The sequence below is a fragment of the Acinonyx jubatus genome, chromosome A3, assembly GCF_027475565.1.
Source record: "Acinonyx jubatus isolate Ajub_Pintada_27869175 chromosome A3, VMU_Ajub_asm_v1.0, whole genome shotgun sequence".
NCBI lineage: Eukaryota > Metazoa > Chordata > Mammalia > Carnivora > Felidae > Acinonyx > Acinonyx jubatus.
This window is the reverse complement of record NC_069388.1, coordinates 119,729,366-119,740,867: the sequence shown is the minus strand read 5'-3', so window position 1 is coordinate 119,740,867 and position 11,502 is coordinate 119,729,366. Positions and strand designations below refer to the sequence as shown.

At 48.1% G+C, this 11,502-nt stretch overlaps 1 long non-coding RNA gene across 1 annotated transcript; it reads right to left on the bottom strand.

The window, feature by feature from the left end:
* Nucleotides 1-2,686: 2,686 nt before the first annotated feature.
* LOC106986827 (uncharacterized) lies at nt 2,687-10,101 on the bottom strand. Its single transcript, XR_003426892.2, has 4 exons — nt 9,514-10,101; nt 4,933-5,025; nt 3,868-3,998; nt 2,687-3,449 (listed from the first exon to the last, which is right to left on the bottom strand). It is a non-coding gene; the product is annotated as an uncharacterized LOC106986827 (long non-coding RNA).
* Between the last annotated feature and the right edge of the window lie 1,401 nt (nt 10,102-11,502).

The following is an 11,502-nucleotide window of genomic DNA, read 5'->3' as shown; positions in this document are numbered from 1 at the left end:
CAGGAGAAGGGAGAAGGGGAATTAAAATTTATTGAGCACTTATTATGTGCCAGGTAGAGCACAAGGTACTTTACATACATTACTGACTTTAACCCCCACAGCTGCTGTACTCTTCCCTATTTAGTCAAGGAGGAAACTGACATCCACAGAGGCTAGGGGACTTGCCCAAGGTTACAAAGCTTCTAGAAGAAGCAGAATTCAATTGTAGCTCTGGTTCCAAGCTAACATATACTTCAGGATTTAACTCTCAAGTGTTTCTGGGGCACCTGGGTAGCTCAGTCAGTTGAGTATCTGACTTCAGCTCAGGTCATGATCTCACGGTTTGTGAGTTTGAGCCCCGCATTGGGCTCTGTGCTGACAGCTCAGAACCTGGACCCTGCTTCCAATTCTGTGTCTCCCTCTCTCTCGGTCCCTCTCCCCCTCATGCTCTGTCTCTTTCTCTCAAAAATAAATAAACGCTAAAAAAAATTTTAAAAAAACTATCAAGAGTTTCTATAAAAAATATGAATAAGGGATATAACCCTTATTATAGTATTGTTTCATTGAGAAAATAAGATTCAATTTACATTCTTTCTTCGTACCACATCTTTTGCTATAACCGAATGTGCCGTGTGCACCATTTCACACTAAAGGGTAATAAGTGGTGTTGCGAGAGGTGAAGAAGGGTGCTGGCGGATAAAGTAGGCATGTTTACAAAGCTTGAGAGTTTTCTCTCTAAGCACTGACACTTTTCAAAAATTTTTTTAGCTATGAAAAAACTCAAGCTATTTCTATTCAGTACCATTGTGGAAGGGAGTAGAGAACATTCATTTTTTCCACAGCGTTTGTGGGAGACAACTCACTGCGTGTGGGCCAGGAAGGAAGCAAAAAAACAAGCTGCTCAGAGTCCCTTAGAGCTTGTATTCTGGAAGGTGGAGTGATACTCAAATCTGATACTCAAATCTGCAACCATTAGGTACGACCTTGAGCAGGCAGAACAGACATGGGTCCCAGCTCTGGCAGAGTCCAGGGGAGGGGACAACTGATCTGAGACTCAACTGGCAAGGAAGACAAGCCCTGTGCCTTCCCTTCAAGACACAGGCTGGGTGCCTTCAATTCAATCACATGGAGCCCCAAGACCAAAGCAAGGCTTGGAGTATTAGTCTGGGTTCTCCAGGCAGATCCAGGGTGATATATATACAGAGAGAGAGACATAAAGATAAGGATGGAGATAGAGGTATTATAAAGAATGATAAGAAATTGGCTCCTGAACTCATAGAGGCTAAATGCCAAGATCTGTAAGGTGATGAGCTGGAGACCCAGGAGAGTGTAATGCCACTCCAAGCCCAAGGGCCAGAGAACCAGGAGAGCAGATGGTATACGTTTTGGTCTGAGTCTAAGTCCAAAGATAGGCAAAGGCAAATGTCCCAGTTCAAAGACAGTCAGTAAGAAAAGAGTTCCTCCTACTTCAAGGGAGGGTGAGGCGTTTTGTCCTATTCAGGCCTTCAACTGATTGGATAAGGCCCACCCATGTTGAAGAAGGCAATCTGCTTTACTCAGTCTACTGATTCAAACGTTAATCTCATCCCAAAACCTTCACATGCCCAGAATACACCCAGAATGATGTCCAACCAAATAACAGGACACCCTGCGGTCCATCAAGTTGACACATAAAATTAACCATCATACTTGGGAAAGTATTTACCCCTTTTCTAAATCCAACCAAAGCACTGAGTTCTGTGGGTTTGCGTCTGTTTTGTAGTATTTCTGTCCCTTATTACCAGATTGTTTACTGTCTACCACTGGTAGTCGCCATCCCTGCCCATAAAAGGACCTCTCTTCACTTCTAATTCATTCCGGGTTTTAAAACCAGCCTGCTACTCTTGCTGCGGTTTAAGAATCTTGAACGAGTCCAGAGACCTCTGGGTAAAATGCTCGAGATGTAGAGCAACCACTGTGACATCTCTCTTATCCTCTCAGGGGAACCTTATGTTTCTGTGCTGATTCTCAGAGCTGTGATATAGATAAGGAAGTTACTAGCTAATATGACAACTTCCTGGATCAGATTGAATCACAAAAAATTGAAATAATTATGTGAGGACAAGTCATAGACAGGGTCATACTCCCAGCTACCATGACGTCAGGGGGTAATTTGGTATTCAGGAATTACAAAACACAAGAAACGTGAAAACAGGTAGCTAAGTGGAACTGATCCTCCCAGCTTTTTGGTCTGTGGAAAGTATCCTCGAAGAAATAATTTCCCCCTAAAGCCAACAGAATGAGTCTTCACTGTGATTACTCGTGCAATAAGCTAGTCAGGTCCCACCAAAGAGTTTCTAAAAACAAGGGGTTTTTTTTCCTCGTAAAAGTGATCAGAACGTTCAGTACCTAACACAAAAAAAGTAGCAACCGTTCTGTTTGGCACTGTTTTATCAAGTATGAGTGTCAAATGCTTTACAGCTCAAATTAACAACAAGGAGCTATAATTTTTGTGTTTGTTTGTTTAAAAGACCAGCAGAGATTTTTCTTTTTGCTGTTTAAGCTTCATTTAATTCAAGCTCCAATCTGCCCTTCTTTGATTGCATTTCCAAATCCTAAATAAAAGTGATAACTCTTCCTGCCAATTTTAACAAACTGCTGGTGCCAGTTATTGCTTTTTGAAAAAAAAAAATAAAAAAATAAAATAAATAAAAAACAAGAAAAAAAGCAAAGCAAAAAAAAAAAATCTTTTAATACTTAGCTGACAGCTTTATCCAAAAGCGGGGAGAAAACCCTGGCCTTTCAAAACCACCAGATATATTTGTAACAACCTCTTTACTGAGTTCATGTATCTTCTTTATTGTTCTTCATAAACAGGCTATTGGATCTCTCCAGCTTGCAATGTGAAAAATGAAAGAATTTCCTCCCATCCATGCCTCTCTTATCTCATAATTGTTTTGTTCTGAGAGGTAGGGGAGACCCGTATAAATGTCTCTGCTATTTTATTTGTCCTCTCCAAGCCCATTCATGCTTTTCTCCAGGGCTTTTGACTCCTGTTCTGTTTCTGCCTGAACCTCTATCTGCTTACTGTTCTCTGCATCAAACCCTGCGAAAGTGTTTGAGATTTCATTTCAGAGGGTGATGCAAGAGAGATAAGAGTCAAAGGCATTTTACAGCCACTTTCAGCATGTCTGTGCTGGATACACTGGAGGTAGAGGCACTTAAGTTGCTGCTCACCTGACATCACAGAGAACACCCTGGTTTGGAGCTGCGACATCCTCACGTTGTGTGAGCACTCAGCTACATGCCTCCTCCAATCTTTCCAGAGGGCCCTGCTGCTGGTTCCTTTGCCTCCTGCTGCTGCAGCTTGCGGGGGCCCCTCCATTTCTCTGAGCTCCATTCTTTCCAACCTCCTCGGAAAGCTGAGGGCCTCCCACAACAAGGATAGCCCTTGTCAAAGACAGACAGTTCTGAGAGCCTGCAGAAGTGGCCTGTAGAGGAGGAAGAGGTGGAATTTTGTGAATGTGGTTAGTTGTCCTAAAGAGGGGGGAGATATGCACTTGAGGAAGAGGTCAGGGAACAGAGTCTAAAAGGGGGAGGAACTATTTACTAAAACCTGATTCCTTAATGACATGCAACAGAGCAGGTGCCTCCATCCTGAAGCCCTCTGTGAAAAGGCCTGAGTATTGGACTAGTTCCCTTTAAAGACTACCATGAACACTCGTTAGTCAGCTTTTCCGTGATAAGGCTGTGTAACAAATAATCCCATAATCTCAGTGGCTTACAACAGGCATTTATTTCTTTTCAGTAATGGGTCTGTGAGTTGGCTGGACTCATTTGGGCTTGGGTCAGGTCTGCTTTCCCCATGTCTCTTCATCCTGGAACTATGGCTACCCTGGATGTACTTACATCATGGAGTAGGCAGGAGCTCCAGAGGCTAAACAAACATTCAAAGCCTCAGTACACTCCCACTTCTGTGCACCCGGTTACATGGCCATGCCCAAAATGAGTGAGGCAGGTAAATATAAGTATATGCCATCCTAAGGAGGAAGAGAGAGTGAATATTGAGTGAATATTTGTTCAACAAGAATCCAGTCCACCGCAATTACACACACGCAAACGCGCGCGCACACACACACACACACACACACACACTTACAGGGCCAGAAACTACTTCAGATAGTAGGTATAGGAATAGCTTGCTCTTCCTACCTGCCCTGGGCTGGTTGGAACAGTCCAACAAAAACATTTTAAAATCACATTTATAAAATTTTTAATATTTATTTCTTTTTGAGAGAGAGAGAGCACATACGCAGAGGGAGACACAGAATCCAAAGCAGGCTCTAGGCTCTGAGCTGTCAGCACAGAGTCCGACATGGGGCTCAAACCCACAAATCGTGAGATCATGACCTGAGCCGAAGTCAGATGTTCAACTGACTGAACCACCCAGGCTCCTCCAAAATCACATTGATATATGTGGACACTTAAGACTGAAAGCAACTTTAAATGTCATCTAGTCTTACGTCCACACCAAGGGAAGCTTTTAGTAACACCTCCAGTGAGGAAGAGATCACTGCCTTCCAGGCAACCCACCCTACACACACACTCTTCTTCTACAATGTGTCTGGGATATCTGTGTACAGCTCATAGGTATCCTTAGGGATAGCCTTCCCTTCTCCAAGTGAAAGACCCTAAGTTTACTATCCTCAAAGTCTATGGTTCCAAGTCACAATTTCCCCTAGGCATGTGCCATTTTGTTAACATGCTACTTATGCTCTAACCTCAGCACTGTGCTCAGAGCTCCAAAGCTACAACATTTGTGTAAGCAGAGTGGGGAGGTCCTCCCCCTCATTCCAAGTAAGGATCAACCAGAGAATGACAGGTCATATGTCTTACTCAGATTGAGCTTAAAGTCACCTAAAGTCAAGACATTTTTACATGTGTTGCTAAACCGTTCATCAATCAACTACTTACGGGGCACTTATTATAAGACTTGCATCCTACTATGCTGGGGATACAGTGATAAACAAAATTCACATACAAGGTCCCGGCTCTCCTGGAGGCTACCTGGAGAAACAGATAATAAGGAAATAAAGAGGCCAAAAAATAAGAAAATTGAAATACATACTATTAAAAAGAAAAGGCATTGATAACATGAGGAGGGAAAAGGGAAAGCTACTTCAGACAGTGGCCGGGAAGCTTCTCTGAAGAGGTGGATTCCTGAAGCTTGGGGAGAGGGCTGGCCCAGAAGAGAGGGACCCTGAGGAAGCAGCTGGGCGGGAAAGGCCGATGCAAACAGGCCGGGGCGACAGGTGCCTGGTGAGCAGGGAGGGAGTGGCACAGGTCGAAGAGGAGGGGTCAGCAGCTCTGGTTAGCAAGCAGAGAAAGGCGTGATGTGACCCGGACCCTGAGCAGCGTCTCCAGCCTCCCGTGTGCATGTATCTGTGCAGTCATTTGAGGAGGGGAGGCCTGACGGGAGAACTCTACATTTGCCCCAGCTCAGTTTCTCGTCATTAATTGAGGCCAGCCCTTCCGCCAACAAGCCAGCTCTCGGTCGCCACCGCTCCCTGCCACCAACACAGGTCAGGCCAGGAGGAAATGTGATGGTAATGAGGCGAACCACAGAGCCCTCAGGCACATCACCTGAGGTAGAAAAGACATAAGATCTTACAGGAGAAATTTAAGAGCAGGGACATCAGGAGCCATGATTTTCAGGACCAAACAGTACCTCTCCCTAAACAGCCAGCTCAATGGCTGGGGATAGACCCTGGGTGATGAGCAAAGCCACACCTTCAGGGAAATGCAAGGTGTGCATCCTCACGGGAGGACCCAGAGCCTGTGTGCAATCAGTCAGACGCCCCTGGAGTCTTGTCCAGGAACAAGAGGACTGTGTGCCCCGCTTCTGTGCTCATGTCGTCGTGACCACCTGCTTGGCAGGCCGCTGTTCTGCTGGGACAGCACTGCTTCCACCTTCTCCGGCAGCCATCGGCGTGGGCCACCGCGTGGGTCTGGCCCATACAGATAGGATGTGTGAGCCCAGAGGCTTACTGAGGAAGTGGAGAGTCCTTCAAGCGCAGCCCAGTGGTCAAAGGGCTTTGGGATCCAGACCCTCGGAGATGAAGGAGAAGCTGTCAGCACAGATAAGACAGAGGAAGTGCTATGGACAGATTTAGACATCAGGAACTCTCCTCCACATGCACGAAGGTCCTCAGACACGCTAGGGGACACCTGCCGATTTGTTACCAATGCAGGAAGCCCTGGGCAGGATTTTTTTTTTTTTTTTTTTTTTTTTTAGCTCATGGTGTAATTCCTGGGTTTGCATCAGGACACATATATGAGACACATATATATCTACCCCAACAGGCATCTTTTTTTTTTTTTGGTGACTGACCTCCCTCGAGGAGCAAGGAACTCCGGAGAAGGAAGTAAAGACAGAGATGCACACCTGGGGGCAGACACAGCTCTTGCAGAGGGCAGTGGTACGCAATGCACTGTGTCCCCAAGGGACGTCCTGTGCCACCATTTGCCTTTCTTGGTCTCCTCTCCCGCCCAGCCTTAGAGGGACTCTGTCCTTCCTCATGTTCTATCCTTGTCCTTCCTAACTTCAGCCTCATGACCATAGCCAAATAACACAAAGACGTCAGCGGTCCGATCCAAATTATTGAGACGGGGGTGTTTCATGCTTATTATCCCCATTTCATTTTTCAGAGGGGAAACAGGTTTCCCATCAATGTGTAGAGCATACTCCTATCTTGAAAACCATAGATATTAATATAATGGGGGAGTGTTTGGACGTGCAGATGTGCGGAGGGGGAAATGTCTGAGAGACGGAGCACAGAGGATTTTTAGGGCTGTGAAAATACCCCATATGACACCGGAATGGCAGATGCCTGTCCCAATCCATAGAATGTACAATAGCAAAGTGAACGCTGATGTAAACCATGGGCTTTGGGTGATAACCATGTGTCGATAGGGGTTCATTGATTGCCCAAATGTGCCATTCTAGTGGGAGGTGTTGATAACAGAAGAGGCTATGCACGTGTAGGCATAGGAGGTACACGGCAAGGTTCTGTACCTTCTGCTCAATATTGCTGTGAACCTAAAACCTCTCTGGAAAAAAAAAATCTTTCTTTTTCAAAAGCCTGGCAGGTATCTATCAGACAGTTTACAGTCACCTGAGTTCATTCATTCCCTCAGCCACTTATGGAGACCTTCTACGCGATACTCCTTACCAGAACAGAGTATCAGAATTTAATTAATTTAACATAAGTGATTTAATTTTCTTTCTTCATTCTCTCTCTCTTTTGGCATATCTGCATTTTCTCATTTTTAAAATGAACATATAATGATAATGAACCAAAGAGAAAGAGCTTCAAAGCAGGCCTCCTCCACCCACCAGCTCCTGCTTCCTTCGCCCCAGCTCTCACAACTCCAGCTAGGCACCCTGCTTGAGAACCTGCAGATTCCCACTGTAGCATTCGGCCCTGGAGTTGGCGCACTGTTCCTGATCCTGGTAGCCCCTCCAAGCTCAGAGGAAGTCCCGCCCGGCCTCCCTAGCCCCCCAGGAATCCCCAGGGCTAGGATTTGGGCAGCTGTGCAGACCCTACCATGTCACTGAGGTATTATGGTTCTCAATTCATGCAGCACTGGAGAGGCAGCAAAGGAGATAAACAGAATTTCTGCTCAATGAGTTGATGATAATAATAAATAAGGCCTTTTCTCCGAAGACTTGAAATCTGTTGTCTCATTTCAATGCACAAAATTACTCATTTACAAACTCCTCCCCACAGACTTGGACTAGGTGGGGATTAGTAACTGTTAACCCCATTTTGCAGATGGGGAAACCAGGGCCCAGCAGGAGCTGGGACTCCCAACCAGTGGCAGAGCAGGTGTCCTGACACCCCAGACAGCACCCGGGTTGGAGAGGGTGCTCTCACCGCCTCGGGCTGGCACTGGAGCATGTGACCAGAGAGTCATCGCTGGATCTTCAAGAGCCTGTGCTGAATTCTCCACCTGTCCTTCTAGCTGCTTCCTTCTTCTGACTCTGAGCTCCCTGAGGACCTGTCCTCCCAAGACTGAGCAAACTGAGGACATCTCCTTCGCCTTCCTCACATGGGATGTGCTCAGGACAGGGCCCCCCAAAAGCCCCAATGCTTGGTGATTGATGATGCACGAATCGGCTGAACCCTGGCAGAATAACTTCTCTGGTTCAGGCTCTTCTATTTGCCAAGGAGGCAGAGGCAGCCATGTGGCTCAGAGCAGGGAGAGGACATCTTTCTCCTGCTCTGCCTTTGACTGTCAGAGCTTCCAGCCTCGGGTAACCATGGTAATCACCAGCATTAACCACAGCAGTGACAGGAGCCTCAGCAGGCCAGCTCTGACCCACTCCCACTGCAGATGGCACACCAGCTTCCTGCAACGTGCAGTCCCCGGTTTGCATTCTTGTACCCCTGCTGCCTGTGCCCAAGGACTGCAAAGGATGGTCCCTCTCCCAGACCCAGGGGTCGATGCTGGAGGGGGAAATGGACCCCAAGCCTCCTGCACCCTTCGCAGGGCCTGGGTCAGAAGTTTGGGATGTGGTCCAAAATCTTAGTGACCATGTCGGCAATGGCCAGGGCCTAGGGCTTATGCTTGGGACACCCTGTTTGGTCCTAGCCCTGCCTCTAAAGGGTAGCCACCATCAGCCAGCCACCGTAGGTAGCCAGCCCAACCTGGACCCGTGGGGACCTCTCATGGCAAGGTTTACGGGCATCCGCAAACAATCTTCTGCTGCCCTTTACCTAAGGGCCAAGCCAAGAGAGCCACAGCAGAGCTGTTCTTGCCCAAATTTGGGGTCTAACCACCCCCACTGTGCCCATCAGCTCCACCAGCCCCATGTTGAGATGCTGGGAGCCAGCTCTCCTGTCTCCAGGTCTCTAACACCACCTATACATCCTGACAGCCTGGCCTCACCTCATGTCCCCATCCTGCTCTCTCCCATCAGGCACTAAACTACTTTTCCAGGTAGCATAGAGCTGAACCGCTCTCCAGAACCCATGGGCCTGTCCTTTGCAGCTCTGAGGGCCAGACCAGACTCCGCACAGGGAAACAGAAGTGAGGCTCCCTGCGCTTCTCAGGTCTTCAAGTGCTGGGAGCGAAGGACAGCTTCTCTAGGGACCAGCATCCCTGCCCAAGGCCCCAGAGGTTTGCAAGAGGCCAGAGGCTGCATCCCTAGTTCAAGAGCTCTGCGAATGCCTGCCAAACAACGCTAAGGATTCTCGAGTCCGGCTGCTTCTGAGAAACCTTTAAATGGAAAAGGGCAAACGAGTGAGCTTCCCAGGAACCCCCGAGCCCTGGCTGCCACCCAGGCCGGTCTGCGGGCCTGGGAGCCCAGTGCTGGGGACGGAGAACGACGTGGCACTCCCTCTAGTGGCAAACGTCCCGCACAGAGCCCGGCGTCTCGCCGGCCAGCCTTCCCGGCAGGGCCCTCTCCCTCCGGGACCGCGCGCGGCCCGCCCTTCCCCTCCCGGGGGCAGGCGGTGACCCGCTCAGCAGTGGGGAGCAGGGGCCCCTCACCTGTGCCCGAGGAAAGACCTCGCAGCGAGGGAGCCAGTCCGGCCTCAAAGCCACTCCCGCCGGGCGTTCACAGCTCCATCCCCTGACCGGGAGAGGCCACCACGCGGCCCTCAGCCTGGGGCCAGTTCCGGGAAGCTGTGTGACCTGCCCGGGTCGGAGCTCTCTGCAAAACACGCGCCCCTGAGCCGCCGGCCAAGCCAAGCGCTCTCGTCCTTCCGGCGCGAACTGCGCCGGCAGCCCCGCAGGGGCCCCTGAGCAGCGTCTCGGGGTCTCCCGCGGCCTCCAGCCCTCCCCCTACGGCGGTGGGTTCTGGCGCCCCACCCACGCGGGGACACACAGTCATCTCTGTGTCCCCAGTACCGCGCACGGTAACCGTCTGTGGAAGTCACACGAGAATGAGGAAATAAAACAGTATTTGCTGTGGCGAAAGATGTTTCTCCACACAGAAGCCCCACAATACCCTCCCTGCGGCCAGGGAGTTGCGCTGGGTCTTGACTGCGAGCACCCTTTCCATAACCCCTTGCACCCTGCTCAGCTCCCAGACAGACCTAGCTCCTTGAGGGTGGAAGCCCATGTCTAACTCTCTCTGGTCAGGGTCCCCAGGAGAAAGCTGAGAGAACGTTTAGGTGGGGGAGGGAGCGGAAGGGAGAGGGGGAGGAGCTATTATTCAGGCCCAATCAAAGCTGCCGCCTGTAAACCCACTCTGATTGGCCTGCTCAGTCATGCGACCCTCAGAGAGCCAGCGGGGCTCTTACTATAATTTTATTAATCAATTTTAACAGCTTTATTGAGATATAATTCACATATCATACAATTCACCATTTAAAGTGCAATTCAACGGTTTTTGCTACATCCAAAGAGCAGGGCATGGACTACCACCACCAATTTTAGAACACTTTCCTAACTCCCCAAATCTTCATTACTCCACCGCTTCTAGCGGTCATTCTCCATGGCTTCCAACCATCCAGCCCTAGACGGCCACTCCTCTACTTTCTGTCTGCGTGCATGGCCTATTCTGGACGCTTCACATAAATGAAATCGTACAATATGCGTGGTCTTCGGTGACTGGCTTCTTTCACTGAGCATAATGTTTTCAAGGTTCATCCGTGTGGTAGTGTGTATCAGCACTTCATTTCTTTTTATTACCAAATAATATTCCATGGTATGGATAGGCCACGTTTCATTTATCCATTTGTCAGTGGATGGACATTTGGGTTGTTTCCACTTTTAGCTATTACGGATAATTTTATTTTTACAGTAATAAAAAGCAAAACTGCTTGATGCTTTCCCTACTTCCAAAGAGGATATGAGGTCGTTTACCATGAAAATGGCAAAGGGACAATAAAACCTAAGACTATTCACATGGACATTGCTATTTAATTTTGAGCTTCCTCTGTGTGTCAGGCAGAGTGCTAGTTACTCTCACAAAACACTATCTGTATTTAACAGAAGTTTTTTGGCTAATTTTTGCATGACAATTGAGACCCAAGTTTAGCTTTAGACTTCTTAGTAGCCAAGGCAAAAGAAGAAGTACAAAAAAACCATACATTTTGGGGGCGACTGGGTGGCTCAGTCGGTTAAGCATCCTACTATTGGTTTCAGTTCAGGTCATGATCTCATGGCTTTGTGGGTTTGAACCCCACGACAGGCTCTGTGCTGACATTATGGAGCCTGCTTGGGATTCTTTCTCTCTCCCTCTCTCTCTCTGCCTCTCCCCTACTTGTGGTGTCTCTGTCACTCTCAAAATGAATAAATAAACTTAAAAAAATAAAGAAATGTACATCATGAAATTGTCCCATGGTCATCGCTGCTGGGTTGGAAACAGCTCTCTCATCGACTCTTCTAGAATTAGGAGAGCAGAGTTGCCTTCAGTTTTCAATCAAACATAAAAACTTTTTTTTCTTTTTTCTTTTTTCTTTTTTTTTTTTCCGCCTATTCTTGTTTCTCCCACTGTATACAGTTAACCACTGACATCATTAACATGAGTCT